General features: G+C 35.3%; 1 long non-coding RNA gene across 2 annotated transcripts in view; it reads right to left on the bottom strand.

Annotated features, from left to right (window-relative positions):
- The window catches only part of LOC148126417 (uncharacterized), a 69992-nt gene extending 54555 nt beyond the window's left edge, over nucleotides 1–15437 (bottom strand). For both annotated transcript variants that reach the window (XR_015743246.1, XR_015743247.1), the window contains exon 1: nucleotides 15118–15437. This is a non-coding gene — a long non-coding RNA (uncharacterized LOC148126417). The remainder of the gene's footprint in view (nucleotides 1–15117) is intronic.
- Nucleotides 15438–20038: the final 4601 nt, after the last annotated feature.

Here is a 20038-nt window from a genome sequence, read left to right as displayed (position 1 = left end):
GCAACAGAGAGTTCATCCTGAGGGTGTTCACATCATTTCTGGGGATTTCAACAGAACATGCCTAAAAACTGTACTCCCCAAATTTTACCAACATGTTAAGTGCCCAACCAGGGGAAAAAACACACTTGATCATGTGTACTCAAATATTAAGCATGCTTATAGAGCAAAACCTCTTTCCCACTTAGGACAATCAGACCATTTTACCCTGCTTTTACTACCAGCCTACACTCCCCTTAGGAAGAGAACAAAACCTAGCAGTCAAACTATTAGATGCTTGCTTGAAAATGGCCTGTCCCAGCTTCAGGATTGTTTTGCCTACACAGATTGGAGACAACTTCAAACAACAGGACTTCGAATTATACACGGAGACTGTGCTTTTCTACATGAAGACCTGTGTAGAAAATGCCGCTGTGGACAAATGCATATGGACCTTCCCAAACAGGAAACCCTTGATGACCAGCAAAGTCCAGACTCAGGGCCTGTGACTTGGCTTTTAGAGCAGGTGACACCTCATAGTACAGCACTGCCAGGGCTGAGCTGAGAAGGGGCATCAAACATGCTAAGGGGATGTATAGGAGGAAGGTCAAGGGCCACTTTACTGACAGTGACCCACGGCAGATGTGGAGGGGTATACAGGCCCTGACCAACTATAAAGGCCAGGGCCCAACAAACAGCGAGAGCAGTAGCACTCTGGCAGAGGAGCTAAACAGCTTTTCTGCATGCTTTGAGACCACCAAGAACCTGGGCATACTGCCTCACGAGGACCACGACGCTTCACCTCTCTCTCTTCAGGTGCATGAGGTGAGAAAAACACTGAGAGCAGTAAATCCCAGGAAAGCTGCAGGGCCTGATGGTATTCCTGGTGCAGTAGTTAAAGCATGTGCTGACCAGTTGGCAGAAATACTTACAGAGCTGTTCAATCTATCTTTAACACATGCCATCATCCCACAATGCCTGAAGGCTGAAACCATCATCTCCGTTCCTTCCCCCCCCAAATATAAACACTCTCAATGACTAAGGCCCATAGCGTTAACAAGCTCCATTATGAAGGTTTTTGAGCGACTAGTTTCACAGCACATCAGAGACTGCCTCCTGCCCTCCTTTGATCAATATCAGTTTGTTTATGAGCAAACTGATCTACAGAGGATGCTGTGGCCATCACATTTCATAGAGTGCTGAGTCATCTGGAGAACAAACAAAGCTATGTGAGGATAGTCATTGTGGACTACAGCTCTGCGTTTAACATTATCATCCCAGATATACTAGTAACCAAGCTGTTTAATCTGCAGGTCCCCACCCCCATGTGCTCCTGGATTAAGAACTTTTTGACAAACAGACCACAGTCTATTAGACTTGGCCTCCACCTTTGTTCCACTATTACACTCAGTACTGGTTTCCCCTAGGGTTGTGTCTTGGGCCCCCTGCTATATGCCTTGTACACCTTTGACTGCTCACCAAGCCACGAAACAAACACCATCATAAAGTTTGCGGATGACATGACTGTGATTGGTCAGAAACATGGACAGGACCACGCCCCACTCATAATCAATGGAGAATGAGTGGAAATTAAAAACATAGTTATGAATACGTGGATACATATAAGAAAAATAAAAGAAATAAAAGAAACAATAGGACAGGGACGGTAGGCACATTGGTGCCCTTATGCATGCCCCCTACAGGCCTCTTAGGAAAAGGGTGAGGTCAATAGTAGAAAGTCTAAGGTTAAAGTTTTTGGGGTTTGGGGAAGAAACCACAGAGTCAGGTACAGTATTCCAGACATTGACCACTCTGTTGCTGAAGTTGTATTTCCTGCAATCAAGTTTGGTGCGATTAAACTTGAGTTTTTATCTATTGTTTGCTCTTGTGTTGTTATGGTTGAAGCTGAAGTGTTCATTGACAGGTAGGACATTGCAACGTATGATTTTATATACTATACTTAGATCGGATGAAGACGGCGTAGTTCTAGGTTTTCTAGGTCTAGAATTTTGAGTCTGGTGGCATAAGGTATTCTGGAATGAGTAGAGGAGTGGAGAACTCTTCCTGTGAAATATTTCTGGACTTTCTCAACTGTGTTAATATCAGATACGTAATGTGGGTTCCAGACTGATGAGCTGTATTCGAGTATTGGTCTAGCAAATGTTTTGTATTAGTGTAATATTACCAGAAAAAATGCTACATAAGATTAGGTTAACAACTCTTAATGCCTTTTTGGCTATGTAGTTACAGTGGGCTCTAGCACTTAGATCATTAGAGATAAGTATTCCAAGATCCTTGGCAGAGTTTGGATCATCATATTCATCTTATATATTCTAATCCATATCTTATAACTATTGTCACAGTTTTCTCAATAGTTTTTCCCTTTCCTTCCTTTCTGTAACCTTATTTTTAATTATATCATTCCTTTCTAAGTTCAATTACATATCTTTTTCTAATTTTCAATATCTTTCTAATCTATATTTTTATACTTTTGTCTGTCCTGTTTACAATTTCATATTTTCTTTTCTCTTAGAACAAATTTTTCCCTGTAATTACTAGACTGGAGTGTAACACCTTTGTATCTTTCAAGCATTATCCATTCAAATTTTGTTTAAAGTTTACATTATGCCTTTACAGTTATAACATTCATTTTCTAACCTCTATTTTATAACACATAACTATTATCAACCAAATTCTGCTTGGTAAATTCCCTTAAAAATACACACTGTTATTGAAAAAAATGTGTGTGTGTGTGTGTGTGTGTGTGTATATATATATATATATATATATATATATATATATATATATATATATATATGTTTCTGAGGTTCTGCGGTATTTATATGTAGATCTTGGTTGTTCGGTTTCTCCCGCGTAAGATTTGAGTATCTAGGACGCTTTGATGAAGTCTCATTCATCATCTCAGGCTGTCTCAGCTCTGTGCTTCTCAGAGTTCTTCTGAGTTCTTCTGAGAAGCACAGAGCTGAGACAAGCCTGAAGATGATGAATGAGACTTCATCAAACGTCTAGATACTAAATCTTAGGAGAAAACAACAACAAGATCTACATATATATATATATATATATATATATATATATATATTATGGTTTTTTCTCCGTACTAGGAGCATGAAGATCACACTCAGGCTGTCTCGGCTCTGTGCCTCAGAAGAACTCAGAAGAACTCTGAGAAGCACAGAGCCGGAGACAGAAGCCTGAAGATGATGAATGAGACTTCATCGAAACGCTGCCTAGATACTCGAATCTTACACGGAGAAAACCCAACAACCAAAGATCCACATACAAATACCATGAGAACCTCAGAAAACATATATATATATATATATATATATATATATATATATATTTTCTTTAAATATATATATATATATTCTTCTTTAAAAGCAGAATGTGTGTTTGTGTGTGTGTGTGTGTGTGTATAGTCTTTTTAAAATATATATATATTCTTTAAAAGCACACCTATAATGACATAGGAAAATACCCGAACAAAGCTGAATACCATACATGTAAGTACCCACGAAAACTTAAGAAAACACACACACACACACACACACACACACACACACATATATGTTTTCTGAGGTTCTCGCAGGTATTTGTATGTGGATCTTTGGTTATTTGGGTTTTCTCCCATGTAAAATTGGAAGTATCTAGGCAACCTTTTGATGCTACAAAACAGACAGAATATATTAGAAACACCAATCAAGCAGAACACAGCAAACTCCAAGACCAATAAACACAGACCAAGGCTCCCAACCAATCAGGATGAAGAAAAAACCATTCTAACACAGCAGTAGGCTAGCACCAAATTTAAAACAGAAATGGCTGTGAAAGCCTGACTCACAAACGAACACAATACACAAGCCTATCTCTTTGTAACAGAACTAACAGAAGAATAAGTGCACGCATTGAATAACACAAGAACTCAATCAAAAAAAGAAGAACTAACCTCTTCCCTGGTCCAACACCTCAAAGCCACAGGACATGAGATTGACTTTAAAAATACCAGAACTATTGCCAAAACCAAACACTTCAACAACAGAATAATCAGAGAAGCCATAGAGATAGAAAAACGCCCACACAGCATGAATAAATGAGATGACACCTCCTGCCTACCAGCCATTTGGAAACCCGCCCTCATGAACAGACGAGTACCTAACATGAAGAATGACACCAGACCCCCACCCACGAGGGCTACACAAGATGCTACCACCACACTTTCACGTAGAAATCAGACTCACACCCACACAAAAGATGAGACATGACCACAGACCAGAAGCCGTACCGCAGCTGCATCACTACCAGCTTCAAACCCCTCTGACCCATACATGAAGCGAGCTGACGCCCACCATGAAGATGTGGCACAACCATGAATGCGAAGCCAAACAGCAGGATCACAGCTCACCAGCTCAAATCCCCCAGCAATTAAGACTAACCTGAGCACAACCAAGCCCCCACCTGAACAGAACACACCCCCAGCCAATCAGAACACAGCCAAACCCCCACCAATGAGAACACGCCCCCACCCAATCAGAACACAGCCAAGCCCCCACCCAATCAAGTCACACCCCCACTAGCAGTTAAAAGGAAGAAGCAGCTGCAAGCTCACATTACTCTTAGAAGCACAGAGCCAAAGACACAAGCCTGAAGATGATGAATGAGACTTCATCGAAACGTTGCCTAGATACTTCCAATTTATGAGGGAGAAAACCCGAATAACCAAAGATTCATCTTTTTATTTATATATATATTTATTATATATATATTTATTTATATGGTATTCAGCTTTGTTCAGGTATTTTCCCACGTCATTATAGTTGTGCTTTTAAGGTTGTAGCGACGTTTCGGCAGAATCTTATCTGCCATCATCAGGCTTGTGTATTGTGTTCGTTTGTGAGTCAGGCTTTCACAGCCATTTCTGTTTTAAATTTGGTGCTAGCCTACTGCTGTGTTAGAATGGTTTTTTCTTCATCCTGATTGGTTGGGAGTCTTGGTCTGTGTTTATTGGTCTTAGAGTTTGCTGTGTTCTGCTTGATTGGTGTTTCTAATATGTTCTGTCTGTTTTGTAGCATTTTTTTTATTGGCTGGCAACGTTGTGTTTCCTGTATTGGAGGCTTTTAGTGCAGCTTGCCTTCGAGTAAACAGACAGCTATCATTTATTAGGAAGCTAGGTTTCATCTGGGTGCCTGGTTGGGGTGTGTTTGAGCTGGAGGTATCAGGGAGGATCTGTTTGTGCCCAGGTGTTTGCTTGGCTTGTGGTGTGGATATTTTTTTGTTTGTAAGTGCAGGCTTCCAGATAATTGACAGTCTGGTGGAGTCATCTCTTCTATTCATATTTTTAGGTCTTTTTTCAATCTCTATGGCTTCTCTGATAATTCTGTAGCTGGGGTTTTCTATAGCGACTAGGGTTTTGGTGCCATTGAAGTTGATGCTATGACCTGTGGCTTTCTTGTGTTGGACTAGTGAGGAAGTGTGTTCCAGCTTTTTTACTGCATTTTTTCATCCAGGTGGGTACTTATTCTTCTATAAACATCGGACAGACCAATAGAAGAATAAATACTCACCTGTAATTACCCCTGTAATTACTAAACTGGAGTGTAACACCTTTGTATCTTTTTTCAAATCTTGTTTAAAATTTAAGTTACAGTTATAACATTCATTTTCTAACCTCTATTTTATAACACATACCTATTTTCAACCAAACTCTGCTTGGTACATTCCCTTAAAAATACACACTAAATCCTTAAGGAAAAAAAGTATATATGTATATATATATCTGTGTATATATGTATACCAATAGTAAATGAAATAATTATTCTATTCAAGTACAGCTCTGCCATTAATATTAATAACAATCTTTTACATTTCTATTTCTTTTAACAAACATTACCTAGTAATATCAGTTGTCTTTCACTTTAATCATCTATATTTCATATTTTACTTATTACTGTCTTTAAATAAAAAACAAAACAATAGTTATTAACAGTAATCAATAACGTTATTATTCTTATTCAAATTCATTTTGTCAGCTGATAAAAATCTTCCATGTGTCTTTTCAGTTGTTTTACTTTCTTTTTAAACCATTGAGAGCCTTGTTCTCTTATCCTCTTTGTTTTAATTACAAACAAATATTCCATTACACGTCAATACAATTTTTTCTATCACTTTAATCATCTAACATGTTTTCTAACTCTTCTCTATTTCTAATATAATAATGCTATCCCATGCACCCTTGCAGAATCCTCTCCTTAAGTTAAACTTTAACCATTGTCTCTGTGTCTTTTAAATAGGTTTATACCTTTAATTCTTGTACACTTTTCCTGTGCCTCTATATCTTGTTTCTGTCCTTTGTAGCTTCTTTTCCTTTCCATCTTCCCTCTCTTCTTCTCCCTCCCCTTTTTATTCCCTTTTCTATCTGATTCTCCCTTCTGTGATCCTCCCTTCTGCTTCTTCCTCATATTATGATTACTTTTCAAATTACTCTCTTTTTTTGGTTGTTGCTTCAAAGCTTAAGTTTTTAACTCCCTTTCCGCCCTTTCCCTTTTTTACCCCACTTAAAATTGCTTGGTCATTAAAGATGGCTTCTTTGTCGTCCCGCCCTTCTTTTTCTGCCAGCATTTCTTGTTGTTTTTCATAGTTCAAAATCTCCATTTCTAAAAATTGAAATATGAAGCCAAAAGATCCTCTTCCGTCTTGTGCTTTTTCTTTTTGTTCTTTAAGTCTCATTTTTAACTCTTCAAGGAGTGATGCCATTTTTAAAAAAATTAAACAACCTCCAGTTGATCTTATTTTGTTTCATTAGGATCCACCATCCAAAGTTCCAGAAATCATCCGATAATCCAAAGCTGTTGCTTGCTTCTTTTCTCACTTTCTCTTTCCAGGACCTTTGTTTTGTAACAAAATTTCAGCTACAATGTATCTTTTGCAAACCTTGTTAAAATTCCACTATAGATTATTTTAAGTTCCAGGTGGTCTCCTCCATTTTTCCAGATTCCACCCTCTTTTTTCCTTTTTTCCTTCTCTGCTTTCTTTCTTTTTTAAAAAAAAAGTTTTTAAATTATCCAGTAATCTTTATCCCTTTGACACTTTTATTTTCAGCTAAAAATAGCCTATTGATGTCAAAGTGGATTAGTATCAATTTCTTGTTTAGATCTCTTCTTCTTAATGTTCAAAGTCAATTAGAGCTGTCAATGTGAGAGAGAGAAAAAACACTTTTTCCTTTCCTTTTCTCTTTTGCCATTTTAAAGATCTTTTTTTAGGAATAGTATTAGTCTTTGTAATTCAAGTTTCACGTACCTTAAATAGATGCTTTTTCAGTTTAACCCGGTCAACCAAAACTTTCTCTTCTTATCTTCCTCCTGCACATTCTTTTCCTGTCGAGTTCTTCTTTGAGGTGGCCATTTCTGACCAACACTGCAACCACCTTTGGGAAAGGGAGTAATGGCCAGCCGAGGAGGAGAGATGCAGCTCTCCTCAACCCCACTGGGAGTCTCCCCCTTCTTCACTACCTCTACGGGGTGGCTTCAAGAAGGCCCTCAAGAAAGCAACCAAGCTCAGACAGCACCCAGGATTCTACAGTTAAATCCTAAGCTACAAATATTTTCTTCTATTGGTAAACTTTCTATAAGCATGCACAAATATAAGTTCACTGCAATTTGCTTTTATTTTGTCTTAACAAAAAGCATAATCAAGATAAGGTTATCAAATGAACACCCACTAAATCTTACAATAGATAACCTCATTTAAAAGTATTATTTTTCTCCATCAGATCACATTATTAAGTGTTAAGAACATAAAACTGTTTCATGCAGCTTCCTAGCCTTTGTGACCAGGCATGACAAGTTATTTATAATTCCATTTATACAATTTATTTTAAAGACTTGAAATTGTTAAATAGTCCAATAAAATTAGCCTTGACAGTTTTCAGTTGAATGATACATTCTAAAATCAAATGCAGTTCAGCAAGTATATTCTCGGCCTCTTAATTGTGTGTAATTGACCTTATCTTCTGCATCTGTCATCCTGATCTAATTACAGGACACATATAGAGGCATAGGGTTATCCATAGCCTCCTTTCAAATATTCATAAAAAGGATATTCTGGGGTGATGACAAAGTAAACTCTGAATAGTCTCTAATCTTCTTATAATATATAGTTAGATACTTTATACCTACTTGGGGTGAATGTTACCCTATTCCTTGGGGTTAGCAAATCAGTTTGCGTAGCTCTTGTAATGTAAGGGCATTCAGGGGTGAAAAATAAGATGTTTTCAAATTTTCTTTTTTACCAATTGGGCATGAAGATATTAACCATAAGTATTATCCATTCCTATGCAGTGACTGGAGGAAAGGAGTAAGCAGAGGATTTGCTATGATGGGTTTTTGTCTGAATAGAATGCCTTATGAAAGCTATGAGTATTCCAAAGGATGCTACATAATTCAGTCCTTGCACGACAATTGTCAGAAGCTTTTTCTTACATTCAGCTTAAGCTGAAGCAATTATATGGTCATATTAACAATTATATGAACAATGAAAGAGATATATTGTTAAGAGCAACAATTCTCTAATCGTACATCAGCCTGAAAGAAAATAGAACTCTTTTAGAAACATTTCAGACATCCTTGTTAGTATCTAGTGAATACATTAATGAATATTGTACTATAACTGTTTAATAGGCAGCTCACAGTATGTTTCTCAGTTATTTCTTTTTCAGCAACTAAATAAGACAGATATATGAAAGACTGTATTCTGTACTGTGAACAAATAGTTCTACATCAGCACTCTTGCCAAGTAGTAAGAAAAAGTCAGTGTAGGAACATAATCAAAAATTAGCCCAAGATTGCTTGTACCGGATGGCATGCTTTAAATTAGTGTGGGTTGTTAAAACCAATCAGTTTAGTCACTGCTTCCCAGAGTGTTTAATGTTCCAATGTTCTCATTTTCCAATTGCTTGGTCCCTGAACAGACCATAGTGGGCTCTAGGGGAAATAAGGCATTACCTTAATTTGTATGTAAGTTACAATTCTTTAAAACCAACTATCTGATTTAAGATTGACATGTATTTAAGATAAGCACTATATATAGTGCTACAACTTCTATAACTCTAGTAGAAAGTAAATGCAAAATAAGTACTATTGACTTAATAAATTGGTTTTCAAGTAGGGAATAACATGAAAAAAAGAAAATTTGGTTTATTTTATTTTTTTGCTTCCAGTTAAATATGACATCTAATTGTTGCATGAATAGTTGACTTTAAAATATTTGCTGTTCTTTTACAAATTTTGAACATTATCCTACTGCAAATTTTACTGCTGAAATTTACCGAATTTTATTGCAAATGAAAGCACCAGGTAAAAGGAAGTCACACAAAGTGGTACTGTCAACTTCAAAATGGATTGGGCCTGTCGCAGTGATTTTCTCCGTTTCTCAGCTTGACACACTTTGTGGGAAGGAGGGAGCTCTAAAAGGTCAGACCAGACATCAACAACTTACTATCTCATGGGAACCGAAAGCCGAAAGTCTCAGAGTTGCTGGATTGGTTGGGTTTATTACTTGGAACCTTGACAGGTACATAAAAAGTCATCTTTGAATTCAAGATCTTTCTACCTGCCTCCACCCTACAACTGGAATCCTGAAGGTAACATTCACAATCATGTTGCTGGCTGCTATTTACCTCACAGTCTTTGTTGTTCTGGTACTAAGCTTTATCTTGCAGCACTTATCTTTATGAATTTCGGCATCACTAACACCAATTGAGTCCATTTAATCCAGCTTATGGTTACTTGGGCTGATTTTTGTAATGTTCAACACAAAATATAACCTAAAGGAAAATAAACAAGCATAGTGAATTTGTTAAAAAAAAAAACCCTAATAAAACAGCACATTTTGAATTTCTGTGCTTTAAATGATTGCTTTCATAAATAGCTATATATTTATAAATATATTTATATGTTTAATGGCTTTAACTTTTGCTATTTTTTCTTGAGAATTTAAGGTGGCACACATAAATGTTTATTGCCATTTATCCCCTTGTCAGCTATGGGATATGATAGCAATAGCACTTGGACTTATATACTGCTTTATAGTGCTTTACAGCCTTCTCTAAGCGGTTTACAGAGTCAACATATTACCCCTAACAATCTGGGTCCTCATTTTACTCACCTCAGAAGGATGGAAAGCTGAGTCAACCTTGAGCCTGGTGAGATTTGAACTGCCAAATTGCAGGCAACTAGCAATCAGCAGAAGTAGCCTGCAGTATTACACTCTAACCACTGCACCACCATGGCTCATGGTGTTAAGAATGACTGTTCCAAAGCTACCCAGTGACTTGAATGGTGAAGGAGAAGCTTAAACAAGACTCTCCCCAGTCTTGACACTCTAACCTCTACAATTCCAGACTCTAACTTAGCTCACCATTTGTGTGTAATTGATTTTAACTGAATTTACAACCTGGTTTGCCAGATTGTGATGAGAGGATTTCCAAAGAAAATAAAAGGAACTAGTAAGTAGTTATAAGAACACATTTAATGAAGTTGCAAGAGGCACAACATTAAAAAAATAAGGGCAAAAGTAGAGCAAGGAATATATCTGCTTACAGCAGAATTTAGAATTCCCTGAGGTAAATGATACAGGTTTGAAATGTATGAAATAGCTTAATGTATTCATTCATGGTCTTCATAGTATTTGTAAGTTTGTTTCTTTTGTTTTCCGTAATTTGGGAATACCGCAGTAGACATATAGGTCAGAATATGACTGCTATCAGAGAAGGTTATGTTTTTCTATTCCATTACCTAATGGAAGTGAAATAATAGGCTGTATGATGTTAAAGAAAATGTTGCCAAACAATAAATGAATTTTGTCTTTTCAGAAGCTAGTTATATTAGCCAAAATCATTAAGCAAGTTGAGATTAAAAAAATAGCAGATAACTATTTTTAGCACATTAATGGAAAAGTGTTATTATAACATAGGTGCTTTACAAACCATTTTTTCTCTGATGGGAAAGGAAAGAAATACAATTCCCATGGGAATTGTAGTTATCTTGAACTGATCTTAGTTGCAAAATGTCCAGTGATTGTATGCAAGGAGCCTATCTTCTATTACACAGCCTCCATGGCTTCTCATATTTTAAATTTCAAGACATTATAAGAGAAACATTCTTTTAGTTTAATCCAGTTCAGGAAATATGAGTGGGTCAGATGGCTGGAAAGGAATGGAGGCATATTTTAAAAATAAAATAAAACTACCATCCTTTACCATTTTTAATAACACAGTCAATTAAAAAAAACTGTTTAAAGAACCTTAAAATACTCCAGATTGAGGTATAGCATTAAGCTTAATAATAAATAACTTTGTGTAGAATCCTGCCATTTTCTATATCCTGGCCACATGAACTAGTATGGCTTATTCATTTAAGGTTATCATAAATCTCTCAAGCTTATCTCACAGGTGCAAAATCTTCCATGTTTCCTATTTTCCTAAGGAAAGTCATTGGACAGACAGCATCTAAAGGGACAGCCAAAGGGAGAGATATTAAAAGGCAAACTGAATCAAATATCAAGGAAAGATTATGATAGCTAGAAGTTCTAGCATTTGGAGCTCTTCTATGGAACTCTTCCAATGAGCTGTCTGGTTGTTTACTAAATACTAGCAGCTTCTAACAAACCTCTGACAAAGCTGTCTCTGTTCTGGCTTGGCTTCCTTCAGATTAGCTTTGAGTAGCCCTGCTTGGTCAGGCTGTTTCTTGGTGAAGTTGAGCAGTCTGTCATTTGATTCAGCTCTTCATGTATCATCATTCTTGAAGACTTCTATTCTGGGTTGAGTCCAAGGCAAAAATGGTATGCCTGTTTTTTTATTTGACATGACCCCTTCATCATTAAGTGAATGCCATGGCTGCTAAGCAAATTCATGTATTTCTATCAGCATTTTGCCAGCAACCAGTAAAAAAACATAATAAAATGCAGTCACGTGACTGCAGAATGCTGCAACTGGCCCTAAAAATGAAAAGTACCCAAAATGTGGCTATGTGACCATGGAGGTATGTGCAACAATTGGAACTCCAAAACTGAGTCATAAGTAGCTTTGGGATCCATTGTAACTTTGAATGGTGAAACAACTGCTTAATCCTGAATTATGAGAAAAAGTTTAATTATATCTCCTTCCAGAGTTTTGGATCTTCCATGTTTCCTATTTTCCTAAGGAAAGTCATTGGGCATTGCTTAATCCTGAATTATGAGAAAAAGTTTAATTATATCTCATTCCAGAGTTATGGATCAGCCCTTAGAAGGTTGTTATCAAAAATTGTTATCAAAAGTAAGGGCTAGATTATTCAGTTATGGGAGGGGTAATAAATAGCAATATATACCGAATGGCATTTAACATTTATCAGTAATATTAAAGTTATTGATCCATCAAATTGACCATCCCTGTCATGCTACTAACTATAATGTTCTTGTCTATGTCTCTGCTTCAAGTGTTCACCTGATGAATGAAGGAATAAGGACCAGGCACGCATGGTGGTTCTGTTGTCTTCTCATTTCTATTCAACCTTCATGCATTTAGGTGAGATGTACATTGAGCTTCTTTAGAGTTCCAGTTCAACATGTGGAGTCAAGAAAGTGGGAGGAAGAGATCTGGATCTGCAATCCCTCCCCAACCATCATACATTAAAATGGATGTCTGAAGGAGACAATAACCATGTTATACTTCACAAATCATAAGCTTACTCCTAGGAAATTTTTTGCTGTTCATAGTTGTAGAATACAATTTAATGTTTCATGCTTTATAATTTTTTTACAGCAACTATGTATATTCACATGTGTTTAAATTAATCTGTTTTATCTGATGACCTCTTCACATGAGTTGGATGTATCATTATGTACTACAGTTTTTGTTCCAGAAAATGTCAAAGTTTGATTTATCAATCCTGCTTTGCTTTAATTGTTCTAAATTGTTAAACGTTAATAGCCCTTTGTCCTCTTATGAATCATACAGCAAACTAGCAGTACAGATTAGAATAACTTTGTCTGAAATATTTTAGTAATTTCAGTGGAATAAAAGGTATGCATGACACATACATCCAATGTAACTTTCAAAGCAGCAAATCATTAAAATATGAAACTCAAGATAGTGTTAGAATTATTATTTTTTACCAGCATTACAAACTTCCCAGTAAAAACTAAAATGTTATTTTATTCCTGTGTATAATTTCATCATACAACTGGGAAAATCTATTGAGCAATGACTTCATTAATTTTTCTTTTGATTTAATTTGAAATGTCAGGAGCCTGAGCTCAACATGTGTTACCTTGTAACATGTTAACAAATGTCACTAGAATCCATGAGTGATTTCACAACTGTAATACAACCTTGGCTGGGTCATAGAACTTAAATACTAACATAATTACTGTATTTCAGTTTCAAGTGATAAATTAGAACTGACAAAGTTTGGGGGGAGAAGAAACTTTGAAAATAGAAGCATGTTCCATCTAATGGATTAATCATTACACTCACCTGCCACCTTCTGTTTTTGTTAATAACTGAGATGGAGTAAATTCTGAAATGGAGACACTATTTCTAAGACTAAGTTGAGTAGCAGGATTCAGTTTTGTGAGGTTTAATATCCTAAAGCTAATGCAAGCATTTAGAAAAATCCATTAATTTGTATTTTCTCTGCATATTTTCAAACTTGCACAATAAAATAGTTATTTGTCAATATGTTTACTTCTGATATCTGTTTATATTGATCCTAATGTGTTCTTTTTAGAAAAAACAGGAGGTAGTTCAGACTTTATGACCAGCATGAAAAAAGAAAGGGACTGGAAGGTTCTGATAGGCTATATTCAAGGCATGCTATTGGGCTAGTTGGCTAAGACCATTGTGTAGACCAAGACATTTCTTTGCTAGCACCAAGTTTGAAGGGGAGACACAACTGCATCTGATTCATTAAGTAATTAGCTCATGAGTCAAATTGTATTTTAACTAATAGTTCCGTTCCAGGCAGTAGAAACAAGAGAGACAATGAGTGCTTTTGGCTAGAGAAAGCATACGGGACTATTAAATTGCATATGAATGACTTTGAACAACATTTGTTTGGTGTTTGATGAAGTAGATTTCTAAAAAAAAATTGTATCAATTTGTTCCTTTCTTCCACTTCTAAATTTACCACTTAATCTCTCTCCTGTTTTTCTCCTACTGAAGTTCCTTACATCAATATTAATATCAAGAATTGAAAACTAAATACAATTCAAAATGTATTTTATTAAATTTACTTTGATTCTTCTCTACCCTCTTTTAATTATGTTTTAAAATTAAGTTAAAGTCTTTGTTCTATTTTTTTCTATTTCACTGTTTAAAAGGTATATATGTAAGTATTTATAGTTTTACTATATAGATCAAATACCTTTGACTGCAAAGAGACTGTTATTAAAACTGTAGAACAGACAGTCAGAAGACTAGCAGAGCATTTCCATGAACATAAACTAGGTGTCAGAAGATATGAAGAAAACTGCTTAATTTCACAAGACATAAACAGATTTAACCACAGCTTCAATTGGGAAACTGAGCATTTTTAGACCAAGCCAAATCCAAAAATGCTGGGGAATTCCTAGACACTTGGCACTCAGGCCCATCAGCTATCAACAGGCACATAGAGATAAACAACATTTACAGACCATTCAAAAGAGACATTAAAAAACTAACAATCTAAAAAGATCAGAACACCTTGCCAGAAATCAACACTCATATAAATAGGAATTGATATAACAAATAATACCAGACAATCAATCAGTAAACAGTATATTAATCAAGGAATTAACAATGAGAAAACAATAACCCCAGCATCACTAACAAGGCACATTATTGTGTATAAACATAAAGCAAACCTCACTCCTTTCTAGTGCTGAAGATGTTACTTCGTCTACTAACAAAACATCTGCAAGTAAACAACCAAGCTTAGACAGCACCGAAGACTCCACAGTTCAACCCTGTTCTCTGTATAGTATTTCTATTGGTATAATAATACCTTTCAGTATTGATAAAGCAAACAAAGACAAAAAGTCCTGTGCTTTCATGGAGTTTTTATCTCTGTAAAAGCCCTGAAAATGTAGTAAGCATTCTTTTACCCATTTATTCTGAGTCACTCTCCATACAATTCTGTTCAAGATTCAGAAAGGGGGCAAGATTGTCTTTTATGTCATATCCCAAGCTAGAGTTATTGCGTTCTGATGGTTTGCTGAACCTGTTCCCACTCAGATCCACGTTTGCAGTGGGAACGTGACTGTTCCTATTGGCTGATGCCATTTGACAGCTGACTATAAAAGGGAGCTGTCAAATGGCATCAGCTGTTGCCTGTCAGTAGGCTGCCCTGTTAGCTTGCAGCAGCTGTGGCAACCCTTTATTTTTAAATAAAGTTATTCGCTGAATGTTGCTCTGCGTTGCCTCCATTCTTCCCACCGCCTACTTTTTAAGAATATTTTTATATTAGTAGCAATTTGTTTGACAAGGTATGTCTTAGACTTGTTCCTGAATTTATGACTTTTCTCTTATTATAGGGACAGAAGATATTAGGCATCCTTGCCTTGTACAGCTTAGTAGGATTTCAATTTAAATCATATTTTAAATTATTTTTGTAGTTAGCAGATCCTACAGATCAATTCAACTTTCAAACTTTGAAATTGTTTAAAGTTTTAAAGAGTCCAGGGAAATAAAGCAAATGCCTACAGCATTTCCAATGCATAAACTTACTATTTCTACTTTGTATCACATTAAATAAACTGGAACTGCAATACTACATTTACTCTGTTTAGGAAAAAAAAGTCAAAAGTCTTAAAATCTATCTTGGATGACAAGAATTCACTTTTCAGACTGAGAATTTGGGATTACAACCAATAATGACTATATTTTTGGAAGACGAATATTTTCCCAGTTTCTTGGCAAGTTGCATATAGTGTGTCTATAAAACTTTATGTTGAGGCCATCAGGATTTGGTAACTTACGGAATTTCTTAATTCTGTATTAACATATTTCCCAGTTATTTCATCTCGGTTGGTTATTAAACCTAAAATGTATCCCTGCTAAGTTTCAATCATATCTATGTCATATGCACTTAGTTATTGTCATTATTGTTGTTATTGTGTCTTCAAGGCAGACATGTCTTAGCAACTCAATTGCTTGAATTAGTCCCTGCAATTATTCTGGCAAGATTTTTTGGAAGTGATATGACATCTCCATCTTTTTAGGGCTGAAAGTAAGTAACTGGCCCAAGTTCACTCAGTACTTTGTGCCTAAGTCAGGGCTGTTTATGGAGATTTTCAGTCATCCAGGTCATGTTGCCCCAAAGGTGCTTTTTTCAAGAGGCATCTGGACTTTCTGGTTTTTCTTTGAAGGCATTTCACTTCTCATTCAGCTCTGATTAGATGGTGGAGAATGGAAGGATTGATACTCATTGCAAAATCAAGGAGAGGAAGAACAGAAGATCAAGGGTAATATTTTTAAATAAAGTAAAAGAAAAACAATTGCCTTTCCAAAAGTGACTCTTCTATTTTAATACTAATGGCGATAATAGCAACATTTTATAATATAGTTCACATTCCTAAAATAACTGTATTTCCTCCTACATTGCTTTTGACTCCTTTCTGACCCAGGAATAATATTATTTTGTTTCATCTACTGTATATCTGTTTCTGTGCAATATTTTCTTTCCTCATTTGAAAACTAACCCTTTGTCTGGGGGGCTGTGATGGCTAAAATTATGTTGACTTGTTTATAGCTCAATTATCCTCTGGGCCATGTATTGCTTCACCAGGTAGAATCATGCAAATTGCTGTCTAGATGATGTAGTATTTACCTTTCCTAACAAATGCAAGAAAGCTTACTGCATGACCGATGAAGGAATAACAAAGAAAACAAGTTTCAAGACAGGAAACAAATTGCTAGGCAAAAGTTGTAAAGTGTAGCCTGATGAATTTTTACAGACTATTAATTCTGTGGTAATGTTTTATTTATGCATAATTAAATCTGAGTATAAATTGGGGCTTCTGCCATATTATCATCCATACTCACTCATAGTTATAATTTCGTGTCTTTATTAATATCTTATTGCCAGTGGGACACTAAGTGCTTCAATCTTAGAAGTGCCGTGTTAGCAAACAATACATAAGGAGTGTTTACTGATTATTATCTTGATACACTGTCAATTGGGCTTTTAGCTACTTAAAGAAATTTGCATTCCTAACTCATATTTTTGCTTTTGAGGTTTTATGTTCGTTGAGGTCAGACTATCAGAATCAAATACACCACCAAATCTTCTCCAACCATCTCCCATTAGGATAGGTATCTAGAGAAGAAAGGTTTTTTCCCCCAGTGGTGGCATACCTACAGTGGAATGTTCTTCCTAGGATTTTATCTTTCATCTATCTTAAGGTGTTTTCCAAGATCTTATCCTAAAGATAGATGACTAGACAGTAATTTGTGATGAATAAACTAGAGTTATTTTTATATAAACCTGTATAGAATCAGGCAGAGAGGGATAAAATGAAGGTGAAATGTTAAGAACTGAATGCTATTTTTTATTGTTTTAAAAAATATGGAATTTTAACTATCTGACAAGTTTGTTTTGTGTTCTTATTTTCTTTTTTCTTAAACAATTCCTGAAAACATAGTTCAGAGAACATTGGAACATAGAAAAAGCAGAGATGCTTTCAGTTTCCTTTCAAAATAGCCATCGTATTTTTGGAAATAATGGGGGTAAATTGATTCTATGCACAAGGGCTATCAGTTGTAGACAACTTTATCACAGAGTAGCCGAATCAATTTTGTCCCAAGCCTCTGAGTAGAGAAAGGTTTATGTCTGTAGCTGGGCACCATTAAATGTTATGGCCTGGAACACACAGTGTTCTACTGTTTCACAGTGAAAACCAAAGTATTGAGTGACACAAATGAATGGTGCCGTATCTTTCAATTATGTTACTATCTTCTCAGAGAAAATAGAATCTGAAGTTACTAAATGGAGCAAAGACATTTTTTTTCATTAATTGTTTGTAAAAACAGCTTAAATGGAGCTATCAAGTAAAGGACTGCCTAAAGTCTCAGAAAAAAAAAAGATTATAGAAAACAAACTTTTAGGGTCAGAGTAAGACAGTTAAAAATTTAAATTGCATTATTCACTTATTCAGAAGGAATAGAGTTGTTTAAAACAAATTTATTTTGTGGTTATAACTGCAATCCCTCTAACTTCACACATGGATATTCACAGGATGGGATCCCAAATGTCAAGAAGCCACCACCATGTGAATTAAACTGTGGCTGTTTTTATGTGTGTGACATGTGATGTACATAAAAAAGGCAGAGCTTTGATCTGACCACTTATCTAATTTTCTTGAACTAAGTGGAACTTATTTCTTGGTTGATATGTAATGAACTAATCATACTAATTCCAGAAGAAGAGGGCCCAGCATATACATCAAATGAAGTAGAAGCTAAGAAAATCTCATCCCTGCATCATCCGTCTCCTTGTTTCTATTTTTTAGTTTTAAAAATTGTAATTATTTTTATGGGTATCTTTTTACTATTTGTAAGCTACCCAAAGTTGCCTCATTAGTGAGATGGGCAACAAATAACTAAACTAAACAAAACAATATAATATATAAAATAAAATGAAAATAAAAAATATCTGTAGCCCTCAGTTTCTGTTGCAGGAATTATAAAACCTGATAAGGTCAACTTTTATATGTAACCTAAAATGGCATAACCTTCATATGAATGAGTTTCTTGATCACTTTTAATTTTTTCACTGTGAAGGGAAGTTGTTCAAGTTTAAACCAAGTATTTATATTCTTGGCCAAAAGCATTTTCCAAAGTTTTCAAAGGTATCTTTTCTTTATGTTGTATTATATTAATATCTCATTGTTTAGTGATGTGAGGAGGAAAAAACAACAATTAGAGGTTCTTTCTAATTTAGGCAAGGGAGAGATAAAACCATTTAATTTGATGAATGCAATTCCAAAATGTCTTTCAGAAGAGAATACCAATGTTTTTGCACTACTTAGTTACAAGATGGTCAATGGATGTATATCTTTTCATTGTATAATTTTCCAGTAATTTTCAGCATCCCTGGTTTTCTATTTAGTTTTCTGTTTAGTTGGGTAACTAATCTGTATATTGGATTGCTTATCCTCCAAGCATTAATTGTCTGATCAACTTTGAGAAATGGCATTATTTTAATTTACATTGTTTGATTTACTTTGATCTAAATGCTCATTAAGAACTCACTTCCAATATCCATCTAATATAACTTCATCTTTTTTACATTTTCCAAGTTCTATAAGAAAAACTCCCAAAATAAAAATGAAATTTTTACTCATTAGAATATACTGTCTGAAAATCCTTCAGTAAATATACTGTATATTGTCATTCGTAATTAATTAAATCAAGCATTTTTCAGATATTATAGATACCTTTAATGTTAGAATCACTTAGTGTTAAAAGTTGATCTCCAATTCAGAAATCCTTCAATATTTTTTTTATTTTACAGGAATGATGTGTTTTCCAGAGACAGATAAAGCTTCATTTGCAGTAAGTGAAGACTTTTGATTGCTTAACTGGATTACCCAAGCCATTAAGTTTAATAATAGAATCCTCAAATTAGTCATTGCAAATGCTTGGTTCAGTTTCAATTACTATAAGTGATAGCTTATTCTTTTCATTTGATATGGTTTTCAAAAAAGTATATTTATGCCGCCTAAAATTAATAATTTTACCATAACTAGAACTTTTGAAAAGAATGCAGGCAAAAAAGAATCACACAGGGATGGTTGTGGAGGAAAATAGGAGAAAGGGGTACTGGGTATGTTTGCCATTTTGAATTATTAATAAAAAATATACAGCTGAGATAAAAATAAATTAAAATAAAATAAATAAAAGACAGACTGTACACTGTGAAGAGCCTATGGGATCAGAGATCTCAGATTCTGTATCCCTGGCTTAAAAAAAGAAATAAAGACTTTTGACAAGCCAGAGTTGTTAGGTACCTTGTTCATGTATATC

This window comes from Pseudonaja textilis, chromosome 3 (genome assembly GCF_049901715.1).
Source record: "Pseudonaja textilis isolate UNSWEBS1 chromosome 3, rPseTex1.2, whole genome shotgun sequence".
Lineage (NCBI taxonomy): Eukaryota > Metazoa > Chordata > Lepidosauria > Squamata > Elapidae > Pseudonaja > Pseudonaja textilis.
The sequence above is the reverse complement of the archived record's forward strand: the minus strand, read 5'-3'. Positions and strand labels throughout refer to the sequence as shown.